General features: G+C 38.8%; 1 non-coding gene across 1 annotated transcript; it reads right to left on the bottom strand.

Annotated features, from left to right (window-relative positions):
* Window positions 1–635: 635 nt before the first annotated feature.
* LOC112064397 (small nucleolar RNA SNORA70) lies at window positions 636–772 on the bottom strand. Its single transcript, XR_002891509.1, has one exon. It is a non-coding gene; the product is annotated as a small nucleolar RNA SNORA70 (small nucleolar RNA).
* Between the last annotated feature and the right edge of the window lie 10,810 nt (window positions 773–11,582).

The following is an 11,582-nucleotide window of genomic DNA, read 5'->3' as shown; positions in this document are numbered from 1 at the left end:
GTATAAGGTGTTGGCCACCATGAATTGACTGACAGAAGCGCTAATCCACAGACCACAGGTGTGATTATAAGCCCTCAACAATTCCTCAGTGTGCCACCAAACCTGTAAGCCCAAACCTCCAAGTTCGCAGCACCATTTAAATGCCCTCTGAAGATAGCAGTGCTGGAAATTTTATTTGTTTGAATAAAACATTATTTATTTATTTATTTATTTAACAGCAGAGTAGGATTTATTGGTGGACATGAGTAAGGAGGGGACATCACCAAAGCTCTCATGAGTGCAGGGCCCAACATCTGTCCAGGGGGCCACAATTAGGAATGTATTTGACCCCACAGCCATCTGGGATGAGCCGCCTTTCTGCCACCATGTTTTCAAATTCATCCACATTACATTCAGTAAATCCCCATTTCTTAGAGATGTGGATCTTCCTGTGGCCAGGGAACTTGAACTTAGCCCTTGTGTAGGGCCTCAGTCACATGCTCCTTGTTCTGTAGCTTGGTGCGGATGGACATTACACCTTGGCCAATGTGGACCCTGGCCACTGTGCCCTAAGGCTTTCCAAACGCACCGTGCATACCTGTCTGGAGCCTATACTGGGGACAGCGTGAGGCCATACATGAATGTCCACTGGAAAGGGCTGTCTCCAAGGTCCCTAAGGGCAACCCATAAAGGCAACAGGCTGCATACACTACTGAGGAGGTTGCTGTTTGTAGACAATGCACACCAGACGCCCAACAGGGTAGAATTTTTTTTTAATTTTTTCTTTTTTCAAGTGATCTGTTTTTTGAAGTGTACCCACAACATACCAAGAGCCAAAACTTGGGTTGGTTTTCCCAGCACTCATAACAGTATAGATAGCTAACACCTATGGAGTGTCTACATGCGCCAGGTACTCTCCTCAGTGGTTTGTGTATGTTTAACTCATGCCAACTACATCTGTCTCATTTCAACCACATTCTGGCACTGGGTTGATTGTTAAGACAAGTAGGTAAAAGAGTCCCTTCTCTCTGGTCTTTGGCCTTTAAAGGGCTTTACTCTGTCCCTCTTCCAGCAGTGCCCCTCCCCATTTAGGCCACAGAGTCCAAAGAGCCAAGAGAATATGCCCTCCTGGAGCCCACATTGCCCCTCTAGACAACACTCCTGGTGTTGAGACTTTAGACTCTCAGCCTAGACAGCATGGAGCCTCCTTCCCAGACCTGAGCTTCCTCTTGCCTGGGAACGGGTCGTCACTGAATGGATGCGTTGAAATGGATGTGAAGAAATTCATGATTTAATTGATCAATTAACACAGAAACCTTAACGCATGGGTTTTTGGAGATCTCTTCTGATTGCCAAGAGAATTTTTTTAACCTCCTGATTTCATATTCGTTTCCTGGAAAGGTGAAGCTGTCAGTTAAATTCCAGTTAGGTAAGGTGACTGATAAATTACACTACAGAAAATCGCAGTCAATGGACACAGGTGTGTGACAGTGGCATTTTCTTTGAGAAAAAAAAAAAAGGATTTTAAATTCTTAAACACTTGGTTTCTTTCAGGAAAAAAGATCCTCTTTCAATCACGTTTAATTTTGCTTTTCAAAAAAATATACCCAGCATTTTCAGGTGGCAGACAGAATAATTAACCAAATCTCCAAATACCTTTCTGTTCTCTGGCCTCCTGTGGTAGATGTAGTATTTCATCTCTTAGTTATTTCAGCCAGGGTCCTTCCTGATTGTTTTATGGAACAATGATTACATCATGTTTATAGACTATGCCAGCCCAGCACAGTGCAAACTTTTTCTATCACATCCTGCATATAGGAAGAATCAATGGGTATGCTTGTTGGATACAAAACCAGCTAATGGGCTGCAACTGTGAAGCAGGAAGCTTTTCCAAGAAAACATATAAATAACATCATTAGTAGAGGAGACTGTATCTCGTACAGCAAGGCTGGGTGTCTGCTTTTCAATCCATAGACTTTAAGTAGACCCAACGGTTCCCTTAGTCTTCAACTAAGAAAAGCTCAGGGTGCAGAGGCCAGCATCCCCTGTTTGTTCTATCACTATGAGAGGCAGCAGCAATCCAGTGGGGGAAAATGCCGGCAGACTATCATGTAACTAGCTGTACTCAAATATTAAAAATGGGACTTTTTTTTTGCTTTCTTCAATTTGCTTCAAACCTTGGAAGCTACCAGCTAGTTTATATAAGCACCAGCCTAGGCCAGATTCAAGCACAACCCCCATCTCAAGTTGCTGGGATGACTACCCAAGCACATTTGAGAGGAGAGTTTCTCAACTGGGCAATTTTGCACCCTAGAGGATATTTGGCAATGTCTGGAGACATTTTTGCTTGTCACAACTCAGGGAAGGAGGGGAAGGTGATACTGGTATCTAGTAAATAGTCTACAATGCACAGGACAGCTCCTCACAGCAAAGAATTATTCATCCCCAAATGTCAATAGTGCCAAAGCTAGAAACCCTGTTCTAGTGGGACAAGGGCATGAAAAAAATGGTATCTAATGCTTCAAATTTTGACATTTAAATGGCTTCCTCTCTCAGGTGTTATTACCTACACACACAGAGAAACACTTAGCTTGCTTATCAGCCTGGCTGGGACCACACACATTGAACTTGTGGATGGTACAGAATCAAATATAACTCTGTGCTGCTGTATGACACCTTTCCCTATGGAGACCAAAATGCTTTTCAGAAAGAGTTATTCTACCGGGAGAGGGAACTGGGTGTCAGAGGGAATCCTCATTTCACAGATGAGAAAACAAGAGGTTAGGAGAGGTCGTCATTTGCTCAAAGTTATTCAATGAATCAGGTTCAGCGCTAAGGAAACTAAGAGAGACTTGACATTGGAGAGAATTCTGAAAGAATGTAAAAGGACAGAAAAGTACTTTCCACTGGAGACTGTCTTGGTGGCACAAATTTTTTCCACATCCTGAGCCCCTGGTGTCAAGAAAGGCAGGGTCTCCTGTGATGGGCAGCTAGTGGTTCTCCCCAGAATCAGCAGCCCCAGAAGAATCCCACAACCCCTCCCTGCCAGCCAAAGAGCCCTCACCTGACAAACCCAATTCCCAGGGCTATTCTCCAGATGTTTATACTTGTCAAATGATTTAACAGACTGCAGAAATGAGTTGATCTGTTCGTTAAAATAGTCATCATAATGAAAAAGATGGACGGCTTCTGCCCTTATCCTCTGTCAGTCTGTCACGTCTGTGGACCTCTTTCCTATCAATCACCATAGTATACATTATGTAAATTCCAAAGATGAAATGTCAGCCTATGTATCTAATTGTTCTTGTGTGCCATATGGGAAAATGACTGGTGGGCCCTGCTGTTCCCCTTTACAACCAACATTAATTGGCATCTTTGTTATCTAGCCATGGAGATCCTGATTGGAATGATTTTAAGGCTCTAGTAACCCCTTCAACAGGAAATGTGATTCAGGCTGATTCTTACTGCATGAAAAAAAACACAGAGAAATCTCAGAAACCTTATGACCCTAGTAACATTTGATCAAGAACTTTCACGAACACAGTCATGTATTATATTTGTTGACCAGGTAAGAGAGGAATCCAAAAGGCTTGGAAATGAACATTTCTGTATTACCCTGCCCGCCCCCCCCCTCCGCCAAAACAGAGGAGCCCTATAGAAAGAGATGAAGCATGTTCCCAGATAAGTGTAGAAAATGAAGTGCAGGGGTCATTTTCTCCCACTAATTACTGGGCTACTTTGGGGAACATACATTTTGTCCATCTTCAGGGACAAGATCATGAAATATCAGTGTAAGAATGGATTTCAGAAGTCATGAAATTGAGCATTCTACTGGGGCATGATTCCCACTTAAGATGTCTCCAACAGTAAGCTTTATGTCTCTGCTTTGATATGTTCTATGAACAGGCATCCACTGCCTTACAAGGTTCCATTTAGATGAGACTAACTTAAAAGCATAAAAGATGCAAACACTGAAGAATCCCAGTGCACCCACCATAGTACAGACAATAGAATCAAAAATTCCCAATTCCTAAATACAAACTCTCTAACTTCTTAAAGTGAAAATGATATTGAAGCTACCTTCAAGTCCCCATAGAAGTAATCAATCTTCTTGTCTCATTTTCAAATATACACAGTATATAAATTAACTTACATTCATCCCAGAGGACAAGGAATTTTTAACATATCCCGTACTGGGAGAAAAGATCTCCCCTACCTCAAATCATGTTCCATCCTATCCTATCCTACATACAAAAAGCTGTGAGTGCAATGGTAAGTGCAAAGCCAACTACCAACATAAAACTCAGTCCCGAAAATTTCAAAGTTCTAGTTGATTCCATGTTCAAAATGGTCCATGTAGTTATTGGAGGAAAATGGCTACATAAAGTCGCCACAACTAATGAAGTGAGATAAACAGCAAATGAGACTACCTATGATATCTGAAATAAAAGTTTATTTTCTCATGCAAGATAAACTGGAATCATTGTATGTACAGCTGGAGGATCTCCTGCTCCATTTAAACATGACTTCAGATATGAAAAGAGTTGTCGCTCTCTATCCTATATCGACTCTAAAGATGGATAACAAAAAGCTACCATATTGCCCCTAGGTTTTCCCTCCTTGTTTATTTTTAAAAGTGCAAGCAATCCATTAAGGTTAAAGAGATAACATTAAGGAATGCAGCTGCAATGGTTGTACAGTAGATGACTCTGGTTTGTGCTTACTCTAGGGCCCCGTTTAAAAGGAGCTTTTCAATTTTAATTACAATAAAATGGGCCCTGGAAGAAAATGCATCTCCTCCAGCGAGGATTGTATTCAGCTTGTTCTCTGTAATTTTGCCCATCACACTGCTGGCTGTTGCTTTTTCCGCAGCTCTTTAATGGTGTCTAAATTGACCAGCTCTGTTGCCAAGGAAACGGACAGGACAATGCTAATAGAAGCTACTTAGGACACAGTGTGAAAAGCTTAGAAATAAAATTGTTTGACATGAAAGGCACCGTGTCAGCAGCCAGGCAACTCTGTTAAAGGCTGCATAAGCAGAAGATGGTTATATGTCTCCCCCTACTCTTTCCCCTCAAAAGCTCTCCTAGAAAATGGATTCTGCCCTGGGAGCTTGGACAGCTTTTTCTATCAGAATCACTTTGTCTTTCTAACTCAAAGCAGAGAAAAATCTTCATGTTGTGGTTTCGAAGCACCCAGAATAGACTTCAATTTGTACCCATGGAAATGAGCTGCTTTTTTTTTCTTTCTAGCAACCAAGTCCTCTCCCCTCATGAATAAACTGCAAATATTCTTCTGAATTTTCTAAGATTGTTAATTAAAATCCACTTGATTTAAGCTGCTTCTCCCATTTTGCACTCACAAACTATAAATTATGGAAGAGGTCAAAGAATGAATGGCAATTTGACATGAAGAAGTTGATTTATTGCTTCAGAAGGAGTTTTTTACCAGATGTGGCAGGAGTCATAAATTAAATGCTAAATGTTATGTATTATTATGCTTTCAGGAATATAAATGTGTCTAAAATGCTATGCAGGTGGAATGATAAAAATATGAATCTACTCTCCTGGCAATTTTAAAAGGCCATTTAAAGCTGTCAAAAGGAAAATAAGCTGAAAAACTATCTAGATGAGGCCCTCAAATGCCTTTTACAGCACCCCCCTGGTTTAAAAAAGTAACTCTTTCCTGTGATATACTGGACATTGGCTTGTGGTGGCTTGGGTGGGAAAAGAGATAAAGAATTCTTTCATCTGGAAAGAAGAGAGAGAGAGAGAAAGAAAGAAAGAAGAAAAAAAAATGATCCAGAGAGCTCTGTGCTGCTGTGACATTATGACATGACTCCAAATCATTATTTCTCATCCACTCCTCTACAGATGACCATAATTTAATTTATCAAACCTCATTTCAAAGCCAATCTGGACACAGATAGAAAATTTGCCTAACTTCACCTAGCAGCTGTAGTGGTTATAGTCATTGAGCTTAAAATATAAAAACAGGAGAAGATTCAGGTATATGAAAGCTTGGAGCAGAAAGAACAGCAGGAGAAAATTTCACTAGGGCGCCGAAGTCTTAAAGGTAAAAAGACTCAACTTTGGGTGGCAGTCCTTTCTGACTTGGAGCTGAGCGGCAGAACTAAAGGCAATGGCTCATTATCAGCTAATGCCTGGGCTTACAGTCCTTTTGGACACAAATGCGAAAAAGGTGGTTGGTCTGACTCCTGCTTCCCTATCTTAGCACTCCATCCCCTTCTCCCAATTCCCCACCCATCCAAGGGCAAGAAAGGCATAGTCTCCATTCATTCAGGAATTCAGCTGAGACATTCCATTCAGGCATGCTTTTCCCAAATTTGAAAATCACCTCCCTGTCTAATATGCATTCCAGCCCCACGGAGAATATACAGGCAATTGCATCCTTGACTTGCCAGTGTTATCCACCATGGTTCATCACTAGATACACTTGCCGTCTGTATCCTGCAGGGCACTGGTGTGAGAGACAGAAGTCAGCTGCATCACGCATGGAACAAAGCCACACAGACAGGCAGTGCATTCACTGAACAATGCTCTGAAGAAAAGAAAGGGTCTCACAAGCATTTGGTGTTCTGAGGAAGGTTGCCAGATTTTTAACAAATAAAAACACAGAATGCATAGTTAAATGTGAATTTCTGACAAACAATGAATAATTTTTTAGTATAAGTGTGTCCCTTGCAATACGTGGGACATACTCATACTAAAAGAAGTATTCATTGTGTATCTAAATATAAATATTTTTAAAATCCTGTATTTTATCAGGCAACTCTACTCCTAAGGCAATACCAACTAACTTAAGTTGATCACTAAATTATGTCAGCCATAGTTGACAGCATCTTGATAAAGAAGGTCTCCATTCCATGGCCATCATGCAGCCATCACACTTCTGTTCCAAAGAGAATAATAATTATAGTTGTTCCCACCACCAAATCAAGAGAGTCATGGCTCAGAAATAGTGTGGAAAAAACTGAGTCAGAAAATTAAGATAATGCTCAAAGAGTGCAGGAATTAAAAAAAGATCTACTTATACCACAAGATTTCCAGATGGTGAGCACATTCTTCTGCTCCTGAACAACATGGCAGTAAATGACCGGCACGAAAGGCAAATACCAGGTGGGACCAGGAAATACAATGGCAGTCACTCTCAGCCTGTGTCCTGGTATCTTTTCTCACCATCTTAAATAAAGGTCATTATGACAGACCTTGCTCAGCTGAGACCTTCTTGTCAATTCCAATTATATTCTATATAAATAATGCCATTTCAGCAAAACCTAACAATAGCCATATGTTTAAAAAGAAACTTTTTGAAAGCTGAGGAATGCCTGCCAAGACAACTTCACGAAATCTCATCGTTTTAGTGTCCCAATAAGAAAAAGATAAACTTCATTCTCAAAAGCTCTTCTCTGTTTCTCAAAACAGAATTTCCAGATGACCCAGCCATTTTGTTCCCAGGTTTATACTCAAAAATTTTGAAAGCAGGAACTCAGATAGATATTTGTACCCCAATTTTTATAGCAGCATTATTAACAACAGTCAGGAGGTGGAAACAACCCAGGTGTTCATCAACAGATGAATGGATAAACAAAATGTGGTATATCTATACAATGGAATAGTATTCATCCATAAAGAAGGAATAAAGTTCTGATACATGCTACAACACAGATAAACCTTAAAAATGTTATGCTAAGTGAAAGAAGCCAGACATGAAAGGACAAATATTGTATGACTCCACTTATATAAGGTATCTAGAACAGACAAATTCATAGAGACAGAAAGAAGTTACCAGGGATTGGGGGAAGGACAATATGGGAGGGTTATTGCTGAATGGGTACAGAGTGTCTTTGGGGGATGATGAAAAGGTTCTGGAAATAGATAGAGGTGATGGCAAAACATTGTTGCTTTAAAAAAAGTGCCTCTGCTTTTGATCTCCTCAGCATCTTCAAACCCTCCTCCTTTCTATACCACTATCTTACACTCAAGGGCTCTGGCCACATCTGACCATTGCCACAGCAACTGTGGTCTCCCTGTCGGTAAATACAGAACAAGACTGAGTATTTAATTGAACTAAAACAGTTACATCACAGGGTTCCCTTTCCCACAACCAGAACCAATAGAAAAAGACAAAAGATAGGTCCCCAGGTCCCTGTTAAGGGAACTTGAGAATATAATGGGAGCAAAGTGTCCATGAGCTCTCCTATCTATGCCTACTTGTACCCTTGACTGTGACAGCACCTCATGCTCTCAACTGGCTGGGACTCTGTCCCATGTATCTCTTCCCTTGGCTGACTATATTCTGTGTCCTTTCACTGTAATAAACCATAACTGTGAGTATAAAAGCTTTCAGTGAGTTCTGTGAGTCCTTCTAGCAAAGTATCAAACCTGAGGCTGGCCTTGGGAACACTCAAATTTGAAGCTGCTATCAAAAGTGAAGTAGGTCTGGGAATTCCCTGGTGGCCCAGTGGTTAGGGGTCTGTGCTTCCAGTGCAGGGGGCATGGGTTTGATCCCTGGTCAGGGAACTAAGATCCCGCATGCTGCACAGTGAGGCCAAAAAAGAAAAATAAATAAAATAAATAAAATTTTTTTTTAAAAAGTGAGGTAGGTCTTGTGTTAAGTACCTAACCTTACATATGAAAAATACATTTTTTTTAAAAGCCCTCTTATTAATCCCTCAGAGAGATAAAGAAGATATTGTATCCATGAAAGAGTAAAAAGATCCATAAAAGGGGTATTCAAAGAACATATAATATGATTTTTGAAATTAAAATTAATGACATAAAAATAGAAAATCCCAATAAAAGAAAAATCCCAGTAGAAGAGATTGCTTTGAGGAAAATTCCCAGAAAGTAAAGCAAAAAGACAAAGACTGAAAAAGATAGGAGAGGAAAAATGAGAAAAGTAAAGGATTAAACATCTAAATAATAAAAGTACTAGAAGGAGAGACAGAGAAGATGGAGGGAAAATAGTCAGCAAAGTGAAAGGGAAGGCACACATTTTCAGACTGAAAGAGCTAACTAAGGAAATAAGCAGTTGAGGAATATGGATGAAAATAGTTACATCATATGAAATTTCAGAACACTGGGAACAAGAAAAAAATGATTCTACAAACTTTCAGAGTGAAAAGAAGTAGTTTTCATTAAAATTATGTATAAATCAGCAGTTTTAAGAAGGCTTTAAGTTTCTTAGGGAAAGGGTCTTCTACTAGTCAATAAGGCCATTTAAAGCATCATACACATGACAGCAATTGCTAAACAATTAGCTATAAAAATTTCATTATTTCATAATGATACTCAAATAAAAGGAGAGAGATAACATTTAATAATAGAAGAGGTTTCCAAGGCACCGCTCATAACTATGAAAACTACAGATGGTTCTCAACTAAAGATGGTTCGATTTACAATTTCTTGACTTTACACTGGTGTGAAAGCAGTAAGCATTCAGTAGAAACCGTACTTCAAATTTTTTATTTTGACCTTGTCCTGGGCTGGCAATATGTGGTACAATACTCTCTCACGAGGCTGGTCAGCAAGAGTCAGCCCAAAGTCAACCACGTGATCATGAGGGTAAATAACTAATACACTTAGAACCATTCTGTTTTTCACTTTCAGTACAGTATTCAATAATTTACATGAGAATTTCAATACTTTATTATAAAAATAGGCCTTGCCCAACTGTAGGTTAATGTAAGTCTTTTGAGCATCTTTCCGGTAGGCTGTGCTATGCTATGATCTTTAGTACCTTAGTTGTAGTAAGTACATTTAGACATATGATGTTTTCAAAGTACAATGGGTTTATCAGGACATAACCCCATTGTAAATTGAGAAAAATCTGTAGTAATTAAGTGGAAACGATTATCTTATTCTTCTGGTATGAACTGTATAGCCCTCCTGAATGAGGAAGATTTCGCCAATCAGATTTTCAACTAATAGAGGAGTAGGAACGACAGAATTAGAAAAATCACCATCTTACAACTTCTATAATGAGAATACTGATTTAGACAATCATCATTAATGGATATTAAAACCTCTAGGTGAAAAATTATGGAGAACTTTACAAAGAAGAGAGGGTACTTTCACTACTTCAGTCACTGCTCCGCCTTAGAATAACTAAAAGTGGCAAACTCATCACTTTTGGAACACTGTTGGAAAAACAATTGATCCAGAATCTAATCAAGGATTTAAACCTAACTTCTGGTCTATAAGAAATATGAGAAATAGAGAAACCTACTACAAGAAGGCAATCAACCAAATCCAGAACATGGGACATTCTTGTTATTTTAATAAAAGTCAATGGTATGGGAGGGTGGGAGGAACAGGGAGGGATATGGGAGAAGAGGAGACTTTGGGGATCAAAAAGAGACTTCAAAAATATAACCACCAAATACAATGAGTAGAAATATTTTGGATCTTGATTCAAGCAAAGCATCTATAAAAGGTATTTATAGATAACAAGAAAACATTGATTACAGATTGTTTTAGTGTGATATAAAGGAATTGCTGCTAATTTTGTTAAGTGTGATAATGACATTGTAAGGAAATGCCCTTTATTTTATTTTGAAGATTCATTTTGAATCAGTTAGACGTGAAATGAGATAATGTCTGGGACTTGTTTTAAAATACTCCAGCAAAACAAACAAAAAAGTAGGTGGAGAGATGAATGGAACAAGTAGGCAACATGCTGACAACTGCTGAAGCTGTTAGTTTTTTGATGAGTACACGGAATTTCCCTGAACTCTGCTTTTTCATATGTTCAGAAATTTTCATAAAAAATTTTTGTCTAAAATTCTGAAGGAAATTATATCCAACTGAGAATTCTAACCTGGCCAATTTTTTTATTAAGTGCAACAATAAAATAAAGACATTTTCAGTCATGCAAGATATAAAATAAATCATCTTTCATACAGTTTTCCACTTTTTTCAGGAAGCTACTGGAGGCTATACCCAGTCAAAATGAGGGAATAAATCAATAAAGACGAAGATCTTGGATCCAGGGAACAGGGAATTCAATACATAAGAAAGTCAAAGGTGAAAATGAGGAAGGTAAAGTAAAATCTCTGGATGACACTAGAAATAGTAATTAATCCAGATGAGTAGGTACCCGAGGGCTCTGGGAGATGTTTGTTCCAGAAACAAACTGAAAAATACCAGATGTGAAAAAACATATACAGCATAGATTTACATACCGGTGTGGCAGAGGTTGGGATGGAATTAGTGCGGAGTCCAAAGAAAATCGGCAAATGTATTTTTAAAAGATAATCTAAAACTATTTTTTAAATGTTATGCAGGATAGCAAAAATAATCAAAGTATGTTACATGTCTCAGGCATGAATAATTTTAATATAGTCATGATAATGTAAATACAGAATATTGATCTATCCAAAATTATGATTAAACTATATTGGGAGGATGGAAAATAGGAAGGATCCATGTACAGAATGGGACTGGAATTTAGAAAACTAAATTCTCATCTGCCAGAGTGCAGTCAATAGATCATTTTCAAAGCTAAAAGTTAAGAAGTAGTAATAATATCATGTTAAATAGAATTATGATAGTAAATGCAAAAAGTGATGTCCTCTAGGA

Source organism: Physeter macrocephalus, chromosome 18, assembly GCF_002837175.3.
Source record: "Physeter macrocephalus isolate SW-GA chromosome 18, ASM283717v5, whole genome shotgun sequence".
Lineage (NCBI taxonomy): Eukaryota > Metazoa > Chordata > Mammalia > Artiodactyla > Physeteridae > Physeter > Physeter macrocephalus.
Note: the sequence above shows the minus strand (reverse complement) of the source record. Positions and strands in the feature narration are given on the sequence as shown.